Raw genomic sequence first — 27,688 nt, 5'->3', positions numbered from 1 at the left:
CTTTGAATATTTTTTAGTTTATTATCTGTTTTCATCTTTGTTCTCTATCCAATAAAAGAATACAAAACATCTCTCTGCGTCATGTATAAAATTCCATGAACTTTTCCCTGCTAATCTTAAAAAACTTTCCACTCCCTTTTAAAATAAATATTCTGCTCAGACATTTTTGTGCCTCTTTGCCTTCTGGGTCTTACCCAGCATTCACGTATATGATCCCTCCCTACTTTGAATTAGTGAGGTCATCTAATTCCTGAAGCATATCTGACTTTTACATACTATAAAAAGGAAATTTTTTATAGTATGTAAAAAATTTACATACTATAAAAACTTACATACTATAAAATTTACATACTATCCTTCTAAGTCATAAAAATGTGGGATTTTAAACTATATTTAGAGTAATTCCATCATAAAGAATGGTGAATGTGATAAATTCTTCCTGTACATTTGCCAATTACAAATCTGATGTTCGTGTGTGTGTGTGGGTGTGCGCACGCACATGCAGGAGTGGCAAACAGAAGAGAGTGTGGATGAGGTACAGTGGTCCCATCTATCACTAAACTGCTAGCCCAAAAAGTAGGCATTATCAACAAAGGGTAACTTTTCAATGCATTCTTAATATTAACAGAGTGTTAGGTATTTTCTCTGTTCAGGCTATTTCAAGTTTAATTGCTCTGCTTCTTTTAAACCTGTCCTGAAGAAAAACTCCCAAATTTAGTGTTTCTAGAATAGATAAAGAGGAACGATTCGTTTTCTGATCCTTTTTCTATTCTTCCAGTCCCATGGACATCTTCTGTTTTCCTAAGCAAATGATTAGCTTCAAGATCTTCCCTGGGTGTGGCTGCTGAAATCCTAACTAGGAATTTGTATAAACAGCAATGCCCCCCGCCCCCCCCAAAAAAAAAAAACCAAAAAACATTACTTTCTTTCAAGTCAGAAACTAATCTCTGAACAAGGGTTCAGACTTGCTAGTCTATTCCTTTCGGTCCTCTTGTACTATGTGACCTTCTCATTCCTCCCTTACTCCGAGTTGCTCAGAGAGAGAGACCTCATTAGCTTTTATTTTCATTGTTTTAATCTTTAATGTTACTGCTCTCACTTTTCAGAATTCAAAGCCACTGTACTTAGAAAATTAACTGAGTGATAGGTCTCAGGCACAGAGAAATTTATGCACAGTACAGCAGGCCAATCACTCTCTTTCTCCTTCTACTACTGTATTTTCTTAATAACATTTACCACCACTTTTATATATATTTTATTATTTGTATCTCATTTAGTTGGTAAGTTGTGTCCGACTCTTATACAACCCCATGGACTGTAGTCTGCTAGGCTCCTCTGTCCATGGGATTTCCCAGGCAAGAATACTGGAGTGGGTTGCCATTTCCTTCTCCAGGGGATCTTCCAGATGAGGGGATAGAACATGCATCTCCTGGCTTGGCAGGTGGATTCTTGACCACTGAGCCACCAGGGAAGCCATTTGTATCTTACCTATTTGAATATAAGCTCCAGATGTAGAAACCTTGCTTTGTTCACTGATATTTACCTAGTGCTTAAAACTCATGAACTCTGTAATGTTTAGTGAATGAATGAAAAGGTCCCTACCATTAATTCAGCTCTTGAGCACCAGGTTTACAATGTCAAGTCACTGTTAGGTCTTGACAGTGATGGGGCAGCAGTAAAAGAACTGTATGGGTAGGAAAGGAGAAAGGACATGTTTAAAGTATCATTTTAGCTTTGAGTCTGAGTGTACATTTGCTTACAGTGAAGGTTAAACTTTCCTCCCTAAGACATGCTTGACACTAATGCCTGGGAGGAGTGAATCACTTAAAGAAAAACCGGCTCAGATGTCTGAAAATATGCTTATTAGTTATTTACGGCTAATAGCTATCATCAGGGCTTCCCTGGTGAGTCACATGGTAAAGAATCCGCCTGCAATGCAGGAGACCTGGGTTTGATCCTTGAGTTGGGAAGATCCCCTAGAGGAGGGCATGGCAACCCATTCCAGCATTCTTGCCTAGAGAATCTCCATGGACACAGGAGCCTGGCAGGGTACAGTCCACCGAGTCTCAAAGAGTTGGACATGACTGAGCGACTAAGCATAGCACAGCTATCATCAACCTCAGATAGACAGATGATACCACTAATGGCAGAAAGTGAAGAAGAATTAAAGAGCCTCTTGATGAAGGTGAAAGAGGAGAGTGAAAAAGCTGGCTTAAAACTCAACATTCAAAAAATGAAGACCACGGCATTTGGTCCTGTCATTTCATGTCAAATAGATGGGGAAAATGGGGAACCAGTGTCAGATTTCATTTACTTGGGCTCCATAATCAATGCGGATGGTGACTGCAGCCACAAATTTAAAAGACACTTGCTCCTTGGGAAGTATAGTTATGACAAACCTAGACAGTGTATCAAAAAGTAGAGATACCACTTCGCTGACAAAGGTCCAGATAGTCAAAGCTATGGTTTTTCCAGTAGTCATGTATGGATATGAGAGTTGTACCATAAAGAAGGTTGAGCACTGAAGAATTGATGCTTTCTAACTGTGGTGTTGGAGAAGACTTGAGAGTCCCTTGGGCAGTGAGATCAAACTACTCAATCCTAAAGAAAATCAACTGTGAACATTCATTGGAAAGACTGATGCTGAATCTTTTGGCCACCTGATGTGAAGAGCCAACTCACTGGAAACAACCCAGATGCTGGGAAAGATTGAGGGCCAGAGAAGGGGGTGACAGAAGATGAGACGGTTACTGACTCAGTGGACATAAGTTTGAGCAAACTCAGGGAGATAGTGAAGGACAGGAACACCTGGCATGCTGCAGTTCATGGAGTTGCAAAGAGTCAGACACAACTTAGCAACTGAACAACAACAGCAACAATAGCTATCATGCTTAAATTCCACCTAAAACCAAAATAATTACATTATAATTAATATAACAGCATCTCACTTTATACTTTTTATTACAACATTGAGCTATATAAGAATACTCAGTTTTCACATTTTATTACTCCATTAGATAAATCTGGTTATAACAAAAAAATCAAAATCCTAAGTAAGAGTATCACTTCTATTTAATCCACAAAGAAACCAAAGTCTTATATTAATATAATGTGAATTTGTTTCTAACTTTTGCCAATCCCAACTGCCTAGAGGCATAAGGGGAATCATGATTAGATTCCGAGAAGCAGTACTTTCTTATTCTTAAAGAACCAGTCATTGGCAAGACTGAAAATCAGCAAATGAAGAATCTGGATGCCCAATGCTCTAGTTTGGTGGTTCTCAAACTTGACCATGCACCTAAATCACCTGGAGGGCTTGTTAACACATCAGTTGTTGAGTAGTATCCCCAGAGTCTGAAATCAGGCCTGGGGGTGGAGCAGAGGTGTGAGCACATGTGGTTTCCAAGAAGTTGATGCTATTACTGTCCCTCAGTTTCAAATTCACCCTCCATGCTCTGCCTAGTGATGCTAGAGCTGGGACTTCACTAACCAGTTTGTTTTGCCAACTGACTCCCTTAAGCCTCTACCAACAGACCGCAGAGCTGGGGGAGGAAGAAAGGAGAAAGAAAGCTCCTCCTGTCTGCTTCCTGTGCCTTTTCCACGTGCCTGTGGGTCTTGTATCGCTTCAGCATGTTGCTTCATTCTGGCAGTGGCAGGGCCTTCCCATAGCAACAGTCACATCCACTTTGCAGTTTTCTAGCATTTCCTACCTAAGCTTCATTGTGCCCTCTCTTCAAAGGTATCAGAAAGCTGATGCTTCATTTGCAGAGGTCTGGGCCCCATGTCCTCCGAGTTCAGAGACAACAACAGGAGTTGAACAGCATTTCTTATTAGAGATTTAATTAGCTATGGGCAGTCCCAGATGAAGGGATGCACAACCTACCAGAATGGCATAAAGATGACTTTAAACCACAGACATCTAAGATACAACAAGATGTAGAAAGAAGCCTTTCCTGAGATTCCCTTTATCAGATTAAAGGGGAAGCATTCTGAGAATGAAGCTGCCATAAATCCCTTCTAGGGGAACTTCCAGCCAGGAAGGAAACTAACCTTTAGTACCTGGTGAGAAACTGTATACACATACTTTATCAGAAGCTGCCATACCTTCTAAAATTACTCTAGCTCCTTCACTTAATCATCTTCCTTTTCTCCAGAATACTTTTTCTTCACACTTTTGTTCTAACCTCTCTTCTTGTACTACTAAAGTATCACTGCTGGTACCTGAATTGAATGAAATTGTTAATCTCAGCAACAGACAAAGGCATCTGTACTATATATTAAAAAAAAAAACTATCTCCCTAAAAACAAACCCCATTCAAGTGAAGTTTTGTATCCTAATATATAGGTATTGCCATATAACTACTGACTCCCTCAAATTCAGGTATTAATTCATTTTATGTTTTCATTTGCTTTATTTTAATGAACAGATTCCTCTCTAGGCTTAAATTCTCATTCAGTTGTGTAATGATGAAAAAGTTATTCAAAGTTTTACTGAAAAATGGAGATGATAGTATGGGAAAATTTTTGTGGAAATATTTTATGTCATCACAGTGATCATCATTTATGTGATTTTATTTCTATTAAATAGCAAAACATGATGGAATTAATTTTTTTTTAGCCTGAAAACCTCATCATCAGGATCAGGAATGTGTACTATAACAGAAGAACAGGTGACTCGGGGAACGTCAAGTGTTAGCAAATGGTTAGTTATGAATTTTTACGAGGCTGGAAGCCATAGCAGAGCTGGTGCTACCACTTTACCTGGGTTTTTAATCCTCTTCAGATATGGTTCCAAGAGATACCAAATAAACCATTTAGGAACTTATGCAGAGTTATTTACTCAAAAGTCTCCCCAGCTTAAAGGTATGACCTTCAATTGACCCTAAAGGCAATTGATACCCCAAAGAATCTGGAGGCAGAAGATGGAAAACTCTCCACTTGTGTCTTTGTAAGTAAATGTTACAGGATGAATAATGGCTAAAACAATGCCACTTTGGATAGGTCTCTTGGAATTTTTGTTTAGTCATTAAGTCTTGGGTCTCCCTTTGTTTCTTGACTACCTTGGAAAACACTAGCAATTATTTCTTTGAAAATAAGATGAGCAAAACTAGAGAAGCACTGATTGCAGTCATGATTAACTGAGAATCAGAGTTTTTAGTCATTTATAGTGGAGTTTATGCAAATTTATACATACTTTTGACCACAGTCCTGTTTTAAAAATGTAGCTCAACTCAATTCTTTCCTTTTCAATTGCTGTAATACAGATTGCTCTGGAAGTTTGATTTCTCCAAACTGAACCTGTTAAATCATGTTTTGACAGATCTTATAAGGGAAAAAAAACACACCCCCCCCAAAACATCATGCGGTCTAGGTTTGGAGTAAGACAGGTCAGCCCTAACTGCCGGGGAAGCCCTTTTCTTTTTTTCAGACTGCAACCCAATTTTTAATATTTTTAGACTTAGGTTTGTTTTCTATGAATTTCCATGTTTTAATAAATGAGTAATTATATAAATAGATTCTTACTTGGTTGATCTACCAAACCTGAAAAACTGCTTAGAGTGGAGACATCATGTTAGCCTGGCTGTCTTTCATTCTCTGTTGAAGTCCTTAATGAAATTTTATTTGACAAAGTCATTTCCAAAATTGTGTTATTTTAATATCTTAAAAGTTTACCCTTTTCAAAACCAGATTACATCTGGTACCCTGCTATATATGTACATAAGAGGATAGGGAGCATTACAGTACTGGGGTATTTAATTTGTGATCACCAAATCTAACTCAATTTCATAAATGGTGCAAATTAGGTCCCCAGAGGCTCATAGATATGCCCAGAGTTGTTTCTTTGAACCCAGGTCTCCTGACCCAATTTTGTTTGTACAACTTCTTATGTCACCTGAGCCTAAAAAAGAATAAATAAATTTTGGTGATACTGTTGGTTCTTCAAATGCATGGAAAAGACAATTAAAGGGATACACTTAAAAGACAGTAAAACCTTTTATAATATCTCTTTAGAAGTGTTTTTTATATACCAAAGTATAGATTTTTTTCAAACTTAGCAAAAGAAATGAACCAATTTATGTTACTTGTATATCCTTGTATGGAATCTGTCAATAATGTAATGTTTGGGCATATCATTCATCTGCCATATTGCAGAGAGTTACAATACTTTAGTATAAGCCAATTTAACTGAACAAAATCCTAAATAAGTTCTCTGACCTTAGGTACTCAATTATATATAAGCCCCTTTGGTCTAAGAGTTGTAAGACCTGAATGATAAAATGATAAAATAATGACTACAGGAACTCTTCTTTTGTGGGTTAGAGTAGGATAAGTTAAAGAACATCTGTTGTCCCTCCTAATTTCATGGAGAATAGGGAAATAGCTGTATGTCTGTGAAACTGTTACTCAGTGTTTGAAATTGAATGTGAAGAGAATCAGGGCTTATTACTTTCAAACAAAATGAGTTAATTTAGGTTTTGACTAAATTTTTTTAAACAATTACTCTGAAATTGCACTGACTAGACTGGTTCCACTACTACATTATCTGCATGATTTTGGGTAAATAGCCCCTCTATATGCCTTTCACCCTATCTCTAGTTTCTAGATCTAGCAGTTTACCCTATGGTAAAAGATCCCTGTGAGATAAACAACATAATATAATCCTGAATATAATTTCTTATTCACCTTGTCTCATTACCATAATTTATACCTCAATTAAAGCATCATTCTATCTGCAAGTAATATATTTCTTTAAAATATTCTGTAATTTAGATTTCCATTTAGATAAACTTCTCCTCTTCCTCTTTTCTCAATCACTGTAACCTTATGGTACACCTCATTAAATTGTTTTCTCCCTTCAGTGAAACTCCCTCAAAACTCAAACTAATAATGCAAATACAGATGGAGCAAAATTAACATATTAGAAGAAAAGGATAAAAAATACATATGGATCCATGCTGAGACAATACAAAACAAAAACCACATACCACTATGCTATGAGGAGGATCCTGAGCGCACCCTGGCCCAGGTTAACTGATGTTCTCAGACATCCCAGATGTTCCCAGTGCCCTGCACTTTAATATAATTAACTGCTCCGTTAAAGATGTTTCTATGTCTATTTCTGTTTGTTCAAAACAGTCTATAGCAACTTTGACTCCTAATCCTGAACATGACAATAAAGCAGTACCACATTATGTTTTTAGTCAAGTCATAGATTATAACCTAAGTATTTTCAACTCTTACTCATCTGTTTAAAACCAGACATTTAGGGAGCTAAGCAACATAACTGGTTGGAGATTTCAGATATATCATTTAACTATCCTCTGCTTCAGTGAGAAAGGATCCCTAAAGCTACTGATGAAAAATCTTCAATTAAAAATCAAGCAGGCTGACTCAGTGGTGGGCAGGTGAAGAACCTTTGCCCACAAAACCATCTATAACACTCCAGTTTTCTTTGCAAGACCAGGCTGCTCCTGACCCACCATTACAACACAACCAGGGTTCACATCAGAATATGAAGTCGAATAGACAACTAATTCAAAACTACTTTTGGAACAAATGTCAGATTTTGATCTGTCAATGGTTCCATAGTGCAGTTGTCTTACAAAGCAGAGGCTCTGCATCACAACACTTGACTTTTCCTCCACTGAACATACCAAGTTAAACTGCTAAAGTAAAATAAGGCCTGAAAGAGGTACTGCATTTGAAATTATAATTAAGGCTAAATAAATACGGCTGGCTTGTGGTTCAAACTAATGTGCCAGTGATTATGTTAACCAAGTTTCGCTTTTTGTCCTCTAGCCTGTTTGTGAAGATGGTTCTCTCTCTCCTCCCAAGACCAGCATTCCCAGATGTGAGAGTGAGGCCTCCTTCATGGCTTTGGACTAGATACATATATGGTGGTGCTCAAAGGTTAACTTATCAGCACAGCATTTCTCACGACAGAGTGCAAAAGACCAGGAATGGGCGTTTGCATCACAGTTAGGTCACCATGAAAGTATTTTCAATGAAAATGAACATCTTATCCACCCCCACCTTCTACTTCCATGTCAAATCCACCAACAGTTAGGTGGATGAATACTGAAAGTCATTCCAAAGCCAAAGAGCTTGCCAAAAGCTGGACCCCTCTTCATGAACCAGTTGCTGCTCCACAAGTGGCAGAACATCCTGACTAGCACAAATGATGGCAGGGTTGTAAAGACAATACCACAAGGTGAAACACCCTTCTTACTTGGTTCAGAATTTAACTGGAAGCTGTTAAGGTATTCAGCTGATAAATATGTATCAACATCACAAAAAAATATGAAGATCTTTCCCTGTTTCTCAAGCTCAGACACCTACATTTAGTCCTTATCTATGATTAAACTCTTCATTCAATGAGACCAAAAAGGTGTTAATTGTGAAAATTAGACTCATCTGCTACAGATTTTAGGCTAGAACAGACTTTGGATTAGTCCTTCTTTGCAAAATACATCACTGTGAGATTAATTCTCTAGTCCTGATGCATATATACATCCCTGAAGTTCTGCATAAACTGTGCCAATACTTGAGTTCTTCTAGCAAGTGGCAAAATAATATTAATCATGGATCTAGTGGTCAATCATCTGATTCTTCACTTTCATGAGAGGTCAAAAAGGGTGGGAAGAGGATCGATCACATGTCTATACACTGTAAGATCTGTTTTCTTCAAAAAAGAGTTCATAATGTGTGCCCATATCTCTCAGTGTAATAATACCCTTCTATGATATAATTTTCATTAAATATCAGTTTCTCTCCAAGAGTACCATCCTCATCTTCCTATTCATCATTTTCATCTTCATGATTAATGTCCTCTAAGCAAGCTTCAATAATTGCTACCAATTCATCTCACTTCAGTTCAGTTCAGTTCAGTCGCTCAGTCGTGTCCGACTCTTTGCGACCCCATGAATTGCAGTACGCCAGGCCTCCCTGTCCATCACCAACTCCCGGAGTTCACTCAAACTCACGTCCATCGAGTTGGTGATGCCATCCAGCTATCTCATCCTCTGTTGTCCCCTTCTCCTCCTGCCACCAATCCCTCCCAGCATCAGAGTCTTTTCCAATGAGTCAACTCTTCACATGAGGTGGCCAAAGTACTGGAGTTTCAGCTTTAGCATCATTCCATCCAAAGAACACCCAGGACTGATCTCCTTTAGAATGGACTGGTTGGATCTCACTTATCTTTCTTTTTAAAATTTATTTATTTTTAACTGGAGGATAATTGCTTTATAATATTGTGTTTCTTTCTGCCATATAGCAACATGAATCATCCATAGTATAGGTATGTCCCCTCCCTCTTACACCTCCCTCCCACCTTCCACCCCTACTTCTCTTTTCTAACAGGCTTTTCCTTAGGATAGTGAGTGAGATTCATTACCAACTGCAATACTTTCATTGCAGTAAAACATTCAAAGGGAATGACTCCATAAGGTAGTCTGGCTCCTATGCTAACTTCAGCTTTATCAATTTGAGAATGAAGAGACTCCAAAAGATCCTAGGTAGTTGTTCTTTATTGCCTTGATAGCCTTTGCTATTAGCCCCTATAATATACTCTAACAATAACATCTTCTCACTCATTTCCTGTAATTCTTCTTTTAATTGGGACATTTGGCCTTTCAGACTGGTTGCCCAGTTTGATAATGTTCTCACTTATGTAGGAGGGTTTGATAAAACTCTGCCATAACTTTCCATAATGATACTAGTAAGAGATGCATTTGCAGTCTTGGGGGCACATTCCATAAAGTGCAAAAATAATAAACTGGAGACTAAAGAGAGACCTAACAGCAGCCAGTAGGTCCTGCTGTGAAGAATCAATCATTTTCTAGGCATTCTTATTAATGTGAACTTGCCTAATGAGATAAGTGCTTTACTTGTTCATACCTTTAGCAAAACATTATCAAAAACTACAAGAGTCAAGGAAAGACATTACATAATGATCAAGCGTTCAACCTAAGAAGATACACAGTTGTAAATATATATGCACCCAACATAGGAGCATCTCAATATATAAGGCAAATGCTAAAAGCCATAAAAGGGGAAATCAACAGTAATACAATAATAGTGGGGAAAATTAACACCCCACTCACATCCAATGGACAGATCATCAGGCAGAAAATTAGTAAGGAAACACAAGCCTTAAATGATACATTAGACCACACAGACTTGACTGATACGTTCAGGACATTCCATATGAAAGAAGCAGAATACATTTTATTCTCAAGAGCACATGAAACATTCTCCAGGTTAGATGACATACTGGGCCACAAATAAAGCCCTGATAAATTTAAGAAAACTGAAATCATACCAAACATCTTTCCTGATCACAACGCTATGAGATTGGGAATCAACTACAGGAAAAAAAAAAACTGTAAAAAACACCAATACATGGAGGCTAAAAAGCATGCCACTAAATAACCAAGGATCACTGAAGAAATCAAAGAGGAAATGGAAAACAGAAAACCTAGAGACAAATGGCTATGAAAACAAGACAATCCATAACCTATGGGACATGACAAAAGCAGTTCTAAGAGGCAAGTTTACAGCAATACAATCTTACCTCAGGAAACAAGAAAAATTGCAAATAAACAACCTAACCTTACACTTAAAACAACTAGAGAAAGAACAAACAAAAGCCAAAGTTAGAAGGAAAGAAAGTATAAGGATCAGAGCAGAAATAAGTGAAACAGAGGCAAAGAAAAAAACAGCAAACATCAATGAAACTAAAATCCAGTTCTCTGAGAAAATAAACTAAACTGATAAAACCTTTAGGCAGACACATCAAGAAAGGGAAAGGCCTCAAATCAATACAATTAGAAATAAAAAGCAGAAGTTACAATGGACATCACAGAAATACAAAGGATCATATGGGCTACTACAAGCAACTATATGCCAATAAAATGGACAACCTAGAAGAAATGGACAAATTCTTAGAAAAGTATAACTGTCCAAGAACAAACCAGGATGAAATGAAAAATATAAACAAACCAATCACAAGTACTGAAATTAAAATTATGATTAAAAATCTACCAACAAAAGTTCAGGACCAGATGGCTTCACAGGTGAATTCTATCAAACATCTAGAGACTAGTTAACACTTATTCTCAAACTCTTCTCAAAAATGCAGAGTAAATAATAATCCCAAGCTCATTCTACACAGCCATCATCACTCTGATACCAAAACCAGACAGATACCACAAAAAATCTTTTACAGGCCAATAACACTAATGAACATAGACACAAAAATCCTCAACAAAATACTAGCAAACCGAATCCAACAGTGCATTAAAAGGATTATACACCAGGATCAAGAGAGATTTATTCCAGAGATGCAAAGAGTCTTCAATATGTGCAAACCAATCAGTGTGATATACCATATTAACAGACTGAAAAATAAGCATCATCTTAAGAGATGCAGAAAACACTTTTGATCAAATTCAACATCCATTTATGATAAACATTCCAGAAAGTGGGCATGGGGCTAGGGAACTTACTGCAACATAATAAAGGCCATTTATGACAAACCCCTGTCAAACTCCTTTCTCCAGAGGGTGTGATGGTTGGATGGTATGACCAACTCGATGGACATGAGTTTGAGCAAGATCCAGGAGATGGTGAAGGATAGGGAAGCCTGGTGTGCTGCAGTCCATGGGGACGCAAAGAGTCTGACATGATTAAGCGACTGAACAACAATGACAAACCCAGAGCAGACATGATTCTCAAAGGTTAAAAACTGAAAGGATTTCCTCTAAGATCAGAAACAAGACAAGGATGTTCACTCCACCTTTATTCAACATAGTTTTGGAAGACCCAGCCACAGCAATGAGAGCAGAAAAATAAAAAGGAATCTAAATTAAAAAAAGAAATAAAACTGTCCCTGTTCACAGATGAAATGATACTATACATACAAAATCCTAAAGATGCTACCAGAAAACTACTAGAGATCAATGAATCTGGTAAAGCTGCAGGATACAAAAATAATACACAGAAATTCATTGCATTTCTATACATTAACAATGAAAGATCTGAAAGAGAAATTATGAAACAATCCCATTTACCACTGTATCAAAAAGAATAAAATGTCTAGGAATGAACCTAAGGAGGCCAAAGACGTGTACCCAGAAAACTGTAAGATACTGATGAAAGAAATCAAAGATGATACAAACAGGTAGAGAGCTGTACCATGTTCTTGGATTTTAAGAATAAATATTGTCAAAATGACTGTATTACCCATAGTGATCTACCGATTCAATGCAATCTGTATCAAATTACCAATCCATTTTTCATAGAAGTAGAACAAAATATTTTACAATTTGTATTGTCAGCCATGGCAACTGCCATGGGTGCTTACCATCTACCTTTACAAGGATTAAATCATGTGCTGCAGCTGCTGACTTTCAACAACCCTTGAAGGAGTTCAGGGTGGAGAGCAGAAATGAAGCACTCTGTGCCTGGGAACTGGCAGGACAAGTCTTGAGATAGTTTGTACTCTCCATTCATCAAAATCATATTACACTGTCCTTTTCCTCTACCTGTATGGAACAGTTTCTCAGCTATCTGAGGTACTGTCTCCTGAGATGCAGTCCTCATTTTTGCCCCAAATGGAAAAAAAAAAAAGAACACGAAGTGAGTGTTGCGAGAAGTTTTAAGTTGACAGTTATGGTGACGCTGATGAAGGGACCCAGAGTGGACTTCTCTCCTCTGCCTGAACTCTAGAAGGAACTGGATGGAGCCTTGGTAACCAGCAGAGGCCCCTTGCACCTGTACACCTTTTCAGAGTGTAGACAAATTTGGTAAGTCTCTCCTGGTTCTTGGATCTCCTGTATTGGTTGGTGATTCTGAGTTTTATTTGAGGTAGAACAGGTTCATGCCCCCTCCCAGCTGAAAGATATTTTTTGGGGGAGGAGCTGGTTGAAAGATACCAAGGAATACCCACTCAGCTGGAAGATAGGAGAGGGGCTAGATGAAGGATACCAGAATTTGCTCAGCTGTAGAAGACTGAATGGTCTATGCTGGGTGGTGAGGTAAGAGGCTGATCTGATGCTTTTACAAGGGACGTCAATCAGGAAGTCAGCCTCTATATAAAACCTCAGCCAGGGTTATATACATACAAAACTTATACTTGCAAGTACCTACTTGATTGGGGAAAGTAATGGCACCCCACTCCAGTACTCTTGCTTGGAAAATCCCATGGACGGAGGAGCCTGTTAGGCTGCAATCCATGGGGTCGCTAAGAGTCGGACACGACTGAGCAACTTCACTTTCACTTTTCACTTTCATGCATTGGAGAAGGAAATGGCAGCCCACTCCAGTGTTCTTGCCTGGAGAATCCCAGGGACGGGGGAGCCTGGTGGGCTGCTGTCTATGGGGTCGCACAGAGTCGGACACGACTGAAGTGACTTAGCATAGCATAGCATACTAAAGGAGACCCCAACCTAAAATGACCAAATTGGGATTCTTCTGATATTCTAAAACTGATATTTTTACATACAGTTAGAAAAAGCTGGCTATAAGATCACACAGACTGAATGGAATGCTTACTTTGATTGGTATCTAGAAGCTTCTCTTGAAACTGCATCAGAACAAAAAAAGGCTACTAGCAGTCTGTCACTGACTCTGTCTCTACCTCTAGGTATCCTGTTTTATCTGAATTACTCAGTGAGATGCTGTATCTTTTTTTCTCTTCCAACTCTTCTGCCTCCTGCTGCTCCCCTTTCCCCAGCAAAGGAAGATTAAAACACAAACCAAAAAAAAAAAAAAAACAGTAACAAACTTTTAAAGCAATATTCTGGCTTGACACCTGAGTCATTCTCTTAACCACCAAAATGATCCTTTGCTTAATCCTGCCTTTCAGAAGGTTTAGATGAGAATTTGGCTATTCTAGTTTAAAAAAGACAATCTAGGTTAGTCTGAGTTATACACAAACACTTCTTACACTGATTGACCAACTTTTCAGAACCATTAAAAGAAAGATAAGGGGTTATCTATGAAAATTACAAAACTTCAGTTGTGCCAATTAATTACACAATGCCAGTGGAAAGGTAACTGACCCACAACCAGTAGACAAAGTTGGTTTGATTACATGTATGTGTGTGTGTGTGTGTGTGTGTGTGTGTGTGTGTGTGTGTGTATCCTGAAAGAAAAAGTCCAAATTAGAAGAATCTGATTTTTGCTCCCTGTGCCTTGAAACCAGAGCTCCCAGGATCCCAGAGCTCCCAGGAACACTAATCTATTCTACTCCTGAAACTGAAGTGCAAAAAAAAAAAAACAAAAACGCAGGGAATGCAGTCTTCTAAAATCTTTCTTATAAACTAGTGATTTTTATATTGAGATACCTGATTCATGACTAAGTTTAGAAAATGAAGCTAAATTTCTTTTATCTGTCTGAATATGTATCAGTATGTGTCTGTTTCTGGATAGTATTGCTGGGGTTAATTTGTAAGTGAGCTCTAATTTAATTGGCCTGCAGAAAAGTAAGTGATGAAAAAACAATTCTAAATATAAGGAAATTAAGCTAAAAGAATTTCTGCTTTATGGGAACTAGGAAATATTCAATATTAAGTTAGTTGTTGTCCCCTTGCTAAGTCGTGTCTGACTTTTTGTGACCCCATGGACTGCAGTATGCAAGACTTCCTGTCCTTCACTATTTTGAAAACTCATGTCCATTGAGTCAGTGATGCCATCCAACCATCTAATCCTCTGATGCCCCCTTCTACTCTTGCCTGCAATCTCTCCCAGCATCAGGGTCTTTTCCAATGAGTTGGCTCTTGCATAGGTGGCTAAAGGACTGGAGCTTCAGCACCGGTCCATCCAATGAATAGTCACAGTTGATTTCCTTTAGGATTGAATGGTTTGATCTCCTTGCTGTCCAAAGGACTCTCAAGAGTCTTCTCCAAGCACCACAGTTTAAAAGCATCAATTCTTTGATGCTTAGCCTTCTTTATAGTCCAACTCTCACATTCACACATGACTACTGGAAAAACCATAGGTTTGACTAGACGGAACTTTGTTGGCAAAGTGATGTCTCTGCTTCTTAATATGTTGTCTAAGTTTGTTATAATTTTCTTCCCAAGGAGCAAGCGTCTTTTAATTTCATGACTGCAGTCAGCATCCACAGAATTCAGTAAAGTTGCAAGATACAAAAGTAACACACACATTTCTTGCATTTGTGCACTAACAATGAAAGATCAGAAAGAGAAATTAAAGCAACAATACCATTTACCATCACATTAAAACTAAACCTATGTAAAGAGGCAAAAGACTTGTACTCCAAAAACTGAGACACCAATGAAAGCCAACAAAGATGACACAAACAGATGGAAAGATATACTATGTTCTTGGATTGGAAGAATCAGTATTGTCATATTACTATACTACCTAGGGCAATCTATAGATTCAGTGTAACCCCTAACAAATTACCAATGGCATATGGTAAACATTTTTGTTTAAATTTGTTTGGAGACACAAAAGATTTGGAAAAGCCAAAGCAATCTGGAGAGCAGAAAAATAAAATGAAATGGAGGCATCAGACTCCCAGACATCAAACTATACTACAAAGTTACAAGATTCAAAACAGTATGGTACCATCACAAAAACGAAAGTATAGATCAACTGAACAGGATACAAACCCGAGAAGTAAACTCATGCACCTGTGGTCAATTAGTCTATGACAAAGGAGGCAAGACTATATAATGGAGGAAAGAGTCTCTTCAATAAGTCATGCAGCGAAAACTGGGGCACTATACATAAAAGAATTATATTAGAACATTCTCCAACACCATACACACAAAAAAACCTCAAAATGGATTAAAGACCTAAATGTAAGACTGATACCATAAAACTCTTAGAGGAAAACATAAGCAGAATGCTCTCTGACATAAATCACAGCAATATCTTTTTGTATCCGCCTTCTGAGTAATGAAAATATAAACAAACAAACAAAAAAAAATGGGACCTAATTAAACTGAAAAGCTTTTGCACCACATAGGAAGATTACACAAAATAAAAAGACAGCCCACAGAATGGGAGAAAATGTTTGGAAATGAAGTGATCAACAAGGGATTCATCTCCAAGATATACAAACAGCTCATGCAACAGAATATTAAAAAAAATAAAGATAAAAAAATGGGCCGAAGACCTAAATAGACATTTTTCCAAAGAAGATATATAGATGGCCAAAAAGTGCATGAAAACATGCTCAACATCACTAATTATTAAGAGAAATGCAAATCAAAACTATAATAAAGTATCACCACACACCAGTCAGTGTAGTGATCATCAAGAAGTCTATACACAATAAATGTGAAAGACTGGAGAAAAGAGTATCCTACTATGCTGTTGTGGGAATGTAAATTGGCAGAACCACTAGAGAGAACAGTATGGAGGGTTCTTAAAAAATATAGAACTATCATGTGACTCAGCAACCCCATTAATGGGCATGTATCTGGACAAAAACATTGTTTCAAATGTACATGCACTCCAATGTTCACTGCAGTGCTGTTTACAATAGCCAAGTCATCAAAGCAAACTGAATGTCCACTGACAGAGGAATGGATAAAGAAGATGTGGTACGTATATACAATGGAATATTACTCAGCCATAAAATAAACAATGAAACAATGCCAAAAAACACAGATGGACCCATGGATAATTACACCAAGTGAAGTAATTCAAATAGAGAAAAACAAATATGATGTCATTTATATGTAGAACTGATGATACAAATAAACTTATCGGCAAAACAGAAACAGACCCACAGACCCCCAACAGACTTCTAATTGCCAAGGTAGGGGGTAAATGTGAAGGGAAGGGATACATTTGAGGAGTTTGAGATTAATGTGTACACAGTGCTATATATAAAACAGATAATCAGCAGGGATCTGCCTTATAGCACAACACACTACTCAGTATTCTGTAACCATCTATATGGGAAAAGAACCTAAGAAAGAATGGATATACATATATGTTTAATGGACTCAGTTGTACACCTGAAATGAACACACCACTGTAAATTAACTATACTAGAATAAAAAATAGAAACTTTTTTTTTTAAAAAGAAGGCTGACCACTATCATCTCTTCTATTAAACATAGTATTGGAAGTCATAGCTACACCAATCAGAAAATGAAAAGGTATCCAAATTGGAGGGAAGAGGTGTAGTTGATATGATTCTACACATCAAGTCCCCTACATATGAAAGAGTTTGAGTTCTGTTCTGAGAGCACATTTGTAAGTCCAATTTTTCGTAAGTCAACAAAATCAGCATTGGTACTCAACTAATACAATCAGCTGTATAGTACTGTAAGGTTTATAATTGTTATACAAATAATACATAAAAAATGAACACAAAAATAAAATATTTTTCATCTTACAGTATACTACCAATGAAAAGGATAGTAGTACAGTTCAACAGCTGATATACAGGGGCTGGCATCCAGTGAACAGGCAAGACTTACTGACTAGAGGAGTGAGAGGAAGTGAGAGTTAAGAGCCGAAGGATTGTCAGAAATAAGAGACAGATGGCCAAGTTGCAATTTCACTCATGCCTGACATTGATATAAAGCTCATTCACATCTTTGAACATATGCAACTTGAAGGTTCATATGCAGGGGACTTACTGTATACAGAAAGCCCAAGAGATGCCACTCAAAAACTACCAGAGCTGATAAATGAATTCAGCAAGGTAGCAGGATACAAGATTAACAGAATCTGGCTGCATTTCTTTAAACTAACAATAAAATATCATAAAGGGAATGTAAAAAAATACTTTTCAAAATCGCACCCCCAAAATAAAGTACCTAGGAATATAGCTAACTAAGGAGGTGAAAGTTTAAGACACTAATAAAGGAAAGTGAGATGATTTAAAGAAATGGAAAGATATTCCATGCACTTTGATTGGAAGTATTCATATTGGTAAAATGCCCACACTACCCAAAGCAATCTATAGATTCAATGTAATCCTCGTTAAATTACATATGACATTTTTCACAGAACTAGAATAAGCTTAAAATTTAATTAGGATTCATAAAAGACCCAGAATTGCCAAAGCAAGCCTTAGGAAAAAAGAACAAAGCAGGGGGCATAACCCTCCCAGACTTCAGATAATATTACAAAGTTTCAGTGATCAAAACAGCATGCTATTGGCATAAAAACAGACAGATCAATGCAACAGAATAGAGCACCCAGGAATAAACCCACACACTGACAGTCAATCTTCAATAAAGGAGAAAAGAATATACAATGGGGCGGTGGGGGGGGGAGTCTCTTCAGAGGGTAATACTGGAAAAGTTGGACAACAACACAGAAACTAATGAAGTTAGACACACCCTTTCACCATACATAAAAACAAATGCAAAATGGCTTAAAGATTTAAATATAAGAAATGACAGCATAAAACTAGAAGAGATCACAGGAAAACATTTTCTGACATAAATCATGCAAATGTTTTCTTGGGTCAGTCTCCAGAGGGAATAGAAATAACAAAAATAAACAAATGGGACCTATGAAACAAATATTTACACAGCAAAGGAAAACATAAACAAAAAGACAAACTACAGAATGGGAGAAAATATTTAAAAATTATGTGACTGACAAGGGCTTAATTTCCAAAATATAAAAAGCTCATACACCTCAACAACAGAAAAACAAAAATCCAGTTGAAAAATGGACAGAAGACCTAAAGAGACATTTCTCCAAATAAGAAATACAAAATGGCCAAAAGGCACAGGCAAAGATGCTCAACATTGCTATCTATTAGAGAAATGTAAATCAAATTTACAATGGTCACCATTAAAAACTCTCCAAATTTTAATAACAAATGCTGGATGAGATGTGAAGAAAAGGGAGCCTTCCTAAACTCTGGCTGGGAATATAAATTGGTACAGCCAGTATGGAAAACAGGATGGAGGTTCCTCAGAAAACTAAAAATAGAATTATCATATGATCCAACAATCCCATATACCCAGACAAAACTCTAATCCAAAAAGATACACACATGCACCCCTATGTCACATAGCAAAGTCATGGCAGCAATCCAAACAGTCATCCACAGATGAATGGATAAAAATGTGGTACATATACACAATAGACTACTACTCAGCCATAAACAAGAATGAAATAATGCCATCTGCAACAACATGGATGCAACTAGAGATTATCATACTATGTGAAGCAAGTAGGAGAAAGAAAAATAACACATGGCATCACTTATATCTGGATTCCAAAATATAGAAATGAATCTATCTGTGAAACAGAATCACAGATACAGAACAGACTGGTGGCCATGAGAGGGACAGGGGAGGGATGGAGTGGGAGGTTGAGGGTAGCAGATGTAAGCTTTAATACTGGGAATGGATAAGCAGCAAGGTTCTACTGTGTGGCACAGAGAACTATGTTCAATATCCTATGATAAATCTTTATCCTATGATAAAGAATGTAAAAGAATATTTTTAAAAAATCACATATAATTCAGTCACTTTGCTGTGCAGTAGAAATTAACAGAATATTATGAGTCAAATATAATTCAATTAAATTAAGAGAAATATTCTTTCTCTTGAGAAACTGAACAAAAAAACCTATTAGAACTGATAAATAAATTCAGCAAGGTAGTGAGATACATCAGTATATAGAAATTGGTTGTATTTCTTTAAAATAAAAATGGAATGTCAGAAAGAGAAAGCAAATGTACTATCTTATTTAAAATAACATTAAAACAACAACAACAACAACAACAACCAAACTCTACAAATAAAGCTAACCAAGGAGGTGAAAGATTTAAACTCTGAGAATTATAAAACTTATAAAGGAAATTGAAGATAACCAGGGAAATGGAAAGATAACCCATGCTCCTGGATTGGAAGAATTAATACAGTTCAAAAGGTCACAATACCAAAAGCAATCTAAGATTTAACATGATCCCTATCAAATCATCCATGATATTCTTCTCAGAAACAGAATAACCCTCACATTTATATGGAATCACAGAAGACCTAGAATTGCCAAAGCAATCCTGAGGAAAAAGAACAAAGTTGAAGGCATATCCCTTCCAGACTTCAGACAACGGTACAAAGCTACAGTAATCAAAACAGCACAGTAGTGGCACAAAATCAGAATTACTGATCAGTGTTAACAGAATAGTGAGTTCAGAAATGGCAGATTAATCTTTAACAAAAGTGGAAAGAATATACAATGTAGAAAAAACAGTGTCTTTAGCAAGTAGTGTTGGGAAAGCTGGAAAGCATGTAAATTAGTGATGTTAGAACACACCTGCACACCATACATGAAAATAAACATAAGATTTTTATGAAAATAAGAAAAAAAATGAGGAGTTTCATAAAACTCCTCAGAAATAACACAGGGAAAACATTCTCTGACATAAATCTTAGCAATATTTTCTTAAGTAAGCCTCCCAAGGCTAAAGAAATAAAAGCAAAATTAATTGTTTCAAGAAGGACATGTGTTCATCTTCTGCCAGACCAGCAAAATTGCACCTAGCTGTAGAACAACCATTGACAACACAATGGAATCCACCAAAAAAGATACCTCACATCCAGGGACAAAAGAGAAGCCACAATACAACAGTATGAGGGGCACAATTACAATAAAATCAAATCCTATACATGCTAGATGGGGGACCACAAACTGGAGAACAGTAATATCAAAGAAGTTCTAGGTGTGAAGGTTCTAGGCCCCACATCAGGCTTCCTAGCCTGGGGATCTGGCCAAGGGACTGGGAATCTCCAGGGAATCTGACTTTGAAGGGCAGTGAGATTTGATTATAGAAATTCCACAGGATTGGGGGATATAGACTCTTGGAGGGTACAAACAAAATCTTGTCCACACCAGGACACAGAGAAAAGGAGCAGTGACCCAACAGGAGACTGAGCCAGACCTTACTATAAGTGTTTGAGGGTCTCCTCCAGAGGCATGGGTCAGCAGTGATGCACTATGGGGACAGGGGCACTGGCAACAGCAGTCCTGGGGGATTCGTGAATTCTCCAGGAGGTCACCAATAGCCCTACAATAGAGTCTGTAGACTCCAGGACTGGGTCACCTCATGCCAAACAACTAACAGGAAGAGAGCACAGCCCAACCCATCAGCAGATGACTGGATTAAAGTTTTACTGAGCACAGCCCTGCCCACCAGAGCAAGACCCAGTTTTCCCCACAGCCAGTCTCTCCCATCAAAAAGCTTACATAAGCCTCTTATCCTCTTCCACCAAAGGGAAAACAGAAGAAATAAGAACTACAATCCCAGCAGGCTCCAGAACTAATACCATAATCTCAGAAAACTAACCAAAAGAAAAGAAAAAGAATTATGTCCCAGATGAAGGAACAAGATAAATCCCCAGAAAAACAACCAAATGAAGAGATAAGCAACTACCTAGAAGAATTCAGAATAATTATAGTAAAGATAATCCAGGATCTCAGAAAAAAGAATGGAAAAGATGCCATGAAGAGGCGGACATGACTGAGCGACTTCACTTTCATGCATTGGAGAAGGACATGGCAACCCACTCCAATGTTCTTGCCTGGAGAATCCCAGGGATGGGGGAGCCTGGTGGGCTGCCATTTATGGGGTCACACAGAGTCGGACACGACTGAAGCGACTTAGCAGCAGCAGTAGAAGAACTAAAGAACAAACAGAGATGAACAGTACACTAGAAGGAATGAATAACTGAGGCAGAAGAATGGATAAATGACCTGGAGGACAGAATGGTGGAAATCAATGCCACAAAACAGAATATAGAAAAAATAATGAAAAAAAAATTAATACAGCCTAAGAGACCTCTAGAACAACATTAAATGCCATCAATATTCACATTATAGGGGTCCCAGAAAGGAGAGAAAGAGAAAAAAAAGAGAGCAAGAGAAAGAGAAAGGACCCGAGAAAATATCTGAAGAAATAATAGCTGAAAACTTCCCCACCATGAGAAAGCAAATAGTCAACCCAATCCAGGAAGCACAGAGAGTCCCTGGCAGGATAACCCAAGGAGGAACACACCAAGACACACAATAATCAAACTAATAAAAATTAAAGACAAAGATAAAATATTAACAGCAACAAGGGAAAAAAGACAAATAACATACAAGGGAAAACCCATAAGGTATCAGCTGATTGCTCAACAGAAATTCTACAGGCCAGAAAGGAATGGCAAGTGATGAAAAGGAAGAACCCATAACCACGAATACTCTACCCAGAAATCCTCTCCTTCAGATTTGATGAAGAAATCAAAAGCTTTCCAGACAAGCCAAAGGTCAGAGAATTCGGCACCAAACCAGTTTTACAACAAATGCTAAATGAACTTCTTTAGGCAGGAAACAGAGGAAAAAAAAAAGCTACAAAAAATAAACACAACTAAGAAAATGGTAATAGGAGTATACATATCAATAATTATCTTAAATGTAAATAGAATAAATGCACCAACCAAGAGACACAGACTGGCTGGGTAGATATAAAAACAAGAACCATATATATGTTGTCTGCAAGAGACCCACCTCACACCTACAGACACTTACTGACTGAAAGTAGGGTGATGGGAAAAGGTATTTCAAACATTTGGAAATCATAATAAAGCTGGAGTAGCAATACTCCTATCAGACAAAATAGACTTTAAAACAAAGCTGTTATAAGACACAAAGACAGACAATAGATAATGACCAAGTGTTCAATCTAAGATGATGTAACAATTATAGATACATACACACCCAACACAGGAAAAACTCAGTATGTAAGACAAATACTAGTAAAGGGAGAAATTGACAGTAACACAATAATAGTAGGGGACTTTTATACCCCACTTTCATTAACAGACAGATCAACCAGACAGAAAATCAATAAGGAAACACAGGCCTTAAATGATACTTTAGACAAAATGGCCTTAATTGATATTTATGGAGCATTCCATCCAAAAGCAGACTACACATTTTTTTTCAAGTGCACACGGAACATTCTCCAGGATTGACCACATGCTGGGTCACAAGGTGAGCCCTGATAAATTTGAAATCAAAACCATATCAAGCATCTTTTCTCACAACGGCATGAGATTAGAAATAAACTACAAGAAAAAAAAAACTCTAAGAAACACAAACATGTAGCGCCTAAACAATCTGACACTAAACAACCACTGAGTCACTGAAGAAATAAAAGAATGCCTAGAGACAAAGGAAAGTGAAAGCACAATGGTCCAAACTTCATGGGATGCAGCAAGAACAGTTCTAAAAGGGATGTTTATAACAATAGTCTTACCTGAAGAAACAAGAAAAATCTCCAATAAACAACCTAACCTTACACCTAAAACAACTAGAAAAAGAAGAGCAAACCAAACCTAAAGTTAGTAGAAGGAAGGAAACCATAAAGATCAGAGCAGAAATAAAGGAAATGGTGACAAAGAAAACAATCACAAAGATCAATGAAACTCAAAGTTGGTTCTTTGAAAACATAAAATTGATAAATCTTTGGCCAGACTCATCAAGAAAAAAGGGAGAGGGCTCAAATCAGTAAAATTAAGAATGAAAAAGAAGTTACAACTGACCCCAGAAATACCAAGGGTCATAAAAGACTACAATGAACAACTGCAGGCCAGTAAAACGGACAACCTGGAAGAAATAGACAAATTCTCAGAAAGGTACAGTCTCCCTAGACAGAAACCAAGAAGAAAGAAAATATCAACAGACTAATCACAAGCACTGAAATTGAAATCATGATTAAAAACCTTGCAACAAACAAACGTCCAGGACCTGATGGCTTCACAGGCAAATTTTATCAAACATTTACAGAAGAGTTAATACCTATCCTTCTCAAACTGTTCCAAAAAGTTGCAGAGGGACGAAAATTTCCCAGCTCATTTTAATGAGCTCACCATCTCCCTGAAACCAAAACCAGCCAAAGATAACACATAAAAAGGAAAATTACAGGCCAATATCACTGATGAACATAGATGTAAAAATTCAACAAAATGCTAGCAATTTGTATCCAACAATAAAAAGATCATATACTATGATCAAGTGGGATTCATCCCAGGGATGCAAGGATTTTTTAACATCTGCAAATCAAATCAATGTGATATACCATATCAACAAATTGAAGAATAAAAACAATACCATTCCAATAGATGCAGAAAAAGCTTTGGAAAAAACTCTGCACCCATTTATGATCAAAACTCTGCAGAAAGTGGGTGTAGAGGGTACACAGCTCAACATAATAAAGGCTGATATAGACAAACATACAGCTATCATCATATGCAGTGGTGAAAAGCTGAAAGTGTTTCCTCTAAGATCAGGAACAAGACAAGAATGTCCACTCTCATCACTTTTATTCAACATAGTTTTAGAAGTCCTAGCTGCAGGTATCAGAGAAGAAAAAGGAAAGGGAATCCAAATTAGGAAAGAAAAAGTTAAACTGTCACTGTTTGCAGTTGACATGATACTATACATAAAAATCCTAAAGCTACCAGAAAACTACTAGAACTCAATGAATTTGGTAAAGTTGCAGGTTACAAAGTAAACACACAGAAATCTGCTGCATTTCTATATACTAACCACGAAAGATCAGAAAAAGAAATTCAAAAAGCAATTCCATTTACCACTGCATCATAAAGAATAAAAAATATAGGAATAAACCTATCCAAGACAAAACTATAATATGCTGATGAAGGAAACTGAAGACATAAACAGATGAAAAGTTTTTGTATTGGACAAATCAATACTGTCAAAATGACTATACTACCTAAGGCAATCCAGATTCAATGTAATCCCTATCAAATTACCAATGGCATTTTTCACAGAACTAGAACAAAAAACCTCCAAATGTGTATGGAGACACAAAAATCCTGAATAGCCAAAGCAATCTTGAAAAAAGGAGCTGGAAGAATCAGGTTCCCTGACTTCAGACTAAACTACAAAGTGACAGTCATCGAAACAGTATGGTACTGGCCCCAAAACAGAAATATAGATAAATGAAACAGGACAGAAAACTGAGAAATATGCATATACATCTATAGTCAATTAATCTATGACAAAGGGAGGCAAGGTTACACAAAGTTAGAAAGACAGCCTCTTTAACGAATGGTGCTGGGAAAACTGAACGGCTACGTGTAAAAAAAAGAAATTAGGTCATTCTTTAACTCTATACACAAAAAGGCTCAAAATGGATTAAAGATCTAAATGTGAGACCAAGCACTATAAAACTCTTAGAGGAAAACATAGGTAAAACACTCTCTAACAAAAATCATAGCAATAGATCTTTTTTTGATCCATCACCCAGAATAATGGAAATAAAAGCAAAATTAAACAAATGGTAGCTACTTAAACTCAAAAGCTTTTGCACAGCAAAGGAAACAATAAACAAAATAAAAACACAACCACAGATTGGGAGAAAATACTTGCAAATGATGTGAGTGATGAGGGATTAGTCTCCAAAATTTACAGACAACTTAGTAAAATTAAAACAAACAATCTGTTCTTTTTTGTTTAGAGGACTTGAACAGACATTTCTCCAAAGAGGACATACAGATGGCCAATAGGCACATGAAAAGATGTTCAACACTGGTAGTTATTAGAGAAATGCAAGTCAAAACTATAATGAGGTTTTATAATGGCTATCATCAAGCATCAAGAAATCACAAAGCACAAATGCTGGAGAGAACATGGAGAAGGGAACTCTCTGCACTTTTGGTGGGAATGTAAATTGATACAGCTGCTATGGAGATCAGTATGCTGCTGCCCCTGCTAACTCACTTTAGAAGTGTCCAACTCTGTGAGACCCCATCGACGGCAGCCCACCAGGCTCCTCTGTCCTTGGGATTCTCCAGGCAAGAATACTGGAGTGGGTTGCCATTTCTTTCTCCAACGCATGCATGAATGCTAAGTCACTTCAGTTGTGTTCGACTCTGTGCAACCCCATGGACAGCAGCTCACCAGGCTTCTCTGTCCACAGGATTCTCTAGGCAAGAATACTAGAGTGGGTTGCCATTTCCTTCTCCAGATCAGTGTGGAGGTTCCTTAAAAATAGAGCTACCATATGGCCCTGTAATCCCACTCCTGGGCATATATCCAGAGAAAGGCATGGTCCCCAAAGATACATGCACTCCCATGTTCACTGCAGCACTGTTTATAATAGTCAAGACATGGAAGCAACCTAAATGTCCACTGACAGAGGATTGGGTGAAGAAGATGTGGTACATATATATAATGGAATATTACTCAGCCATTAAAAAGAATGAAATAAGACGCTTTGCAGCAACATGTATGGACCCAGAGAGAGTCATACTGAGTGCAGTCAGACAGAGAATAAATATCACATGACATCCTTATATGTGGAATCTAAAAAGAAATGATAGAAATGAAGTTACTTACAAAACAGAAAGAGACTCACAGAAAATGAACTTATGGTTGCCAGGGGAAAGGATGGGGGAAGGGATAGTTGGGATGTTTTGGATGGACATGTACACACTACTATATTTAAAATGGATAACCAACAAAGATCTATTGTATAGCACATGGAACTCTGCTCAATGTAATGTGGCAGCCTGGATGGGAGAGGAGTTTTGGGGAGAATGGATATGTGTATATTATTCACTGTTCACCTGAAACCATAACATTGTTAACTGGCTATACCCTAATAGAAGAGGTTTTTGGTGTTGAAAAGAAATAAAAATAAAAAAGCAAAATTAAACAGATGGGATTTAATCAAATTTGTAAAACCTTTAGCATAGCAAAGGAATCCATAAACAAAATTAAAGAGAACATATTGACAGAGACAAAAAATTTGCAAATGGTATGACTGACAAGGGCTGTATTTCCAAAATATATGAACATCTCGTACAACTGAATAACAAAAAAAAACAAACCGATGGAAAAATGGGTAGAAGATATGAGTCATTTTTCCAAAGACAGACAGATGGTCAACAGGCAACATCACTAACTCTTCAGTTCAGTTCAGTTCAGTTCAGTCACTCAGTCATGTCCGACTCTTTGCAATCCCATGACTTGCAGCACGCCAGGCCTGCCTGTCCATCACCAACTCTGAGTTTACTCAAACTCATGTCCATCTAGTCCGTGATACCATCCAGCCATCTCATCCTCTGTCGTCCCCTTTTCCTCCTGCCCCCAATCCCTCCCAGCATCAGAGTCTTTTCCAATGAGTCAACTCTTTGCATGAGGTGGCCAAAGTACTGGAGTTTCAGCCTCAGCATCAGTCCCTCCAATGAACACCCAGGACTCATCTCCCTTAGAATGGACTGGTTGGATCTCCTTGCAGTCCAAGGGACTCTCAAGAGTCTTCTCCAACACCACAGTTCAAAAGCATCAATTCTTCGGCGCTCAGCTTTCTTCACAGTCCAACTCTCACATCCATACATGACCACAGGAAAAACCATAGCCTTGACTAGACGGACCTTTGTTGGCAAAGTAATGTCTCTGCTTTTGAATATGCTATCTAGGTTGGTCAAAACTTTTCTTCCAAGGAGCACTAACTCTTAGAGAAATGCAAATCAAAATTACAGTGTGGTATCACTTCATATGGCCATCAGCAGTAAGTCTACAAACAGTAAATGTTGGCGAGTATGTGGAGAAAAGGGAACCTTCTACACAGCTAGTGGGAATGTAAACTGGTGCAGCCACTATGGGAAAAAATATGGAGGTTCCTTAAAAAACTGAAAATAGAACAACCACATGA

At 37.5% G+C, this 27,688-nt stretch overlaps 1 protein-coding gene and 1 pseudogene across 2 annotated transcripts in view; both read right to left on the bottom strand.

Moving 5' to 3' along the window:
* Window positions 1–27,688, bottom strand: part of NUDT6 (nudix (nucleoside diphosphate linked moiety X)-type motif 6) — a 59,608-nt gene that overhangs the window by 7,546 nt on the left and 24,374 nt on the right. The gene's annotated exons all lie outside the window — the stretch shown is intronic.
* Window positions 5,737–9,846, bottom strand: LOC105003231 (annotated as a pseudogene).

This window comes from Bison bison, unplaced genomic scaffold (assembly GCF_000754665.1).
Source record: "Bison bison bison isolate TAMUID 2011002044 unplaced genomic scaffold, Bison_UMD1.0 scf7180017864465, whole genome shotgun sequence".
NCBI classification, from domain to species: domain Eukaryota; kingdom Metazoa; phylum Chordata; class Mammalia; order Artiodactyla; family Bovidae; genus Bison; species Bison bison.
The sequence above is the reverse complement of the archived record's forward strand: the minus strand, read 5'-3'. Positions and strand labels throughout refer to the sequence as shown.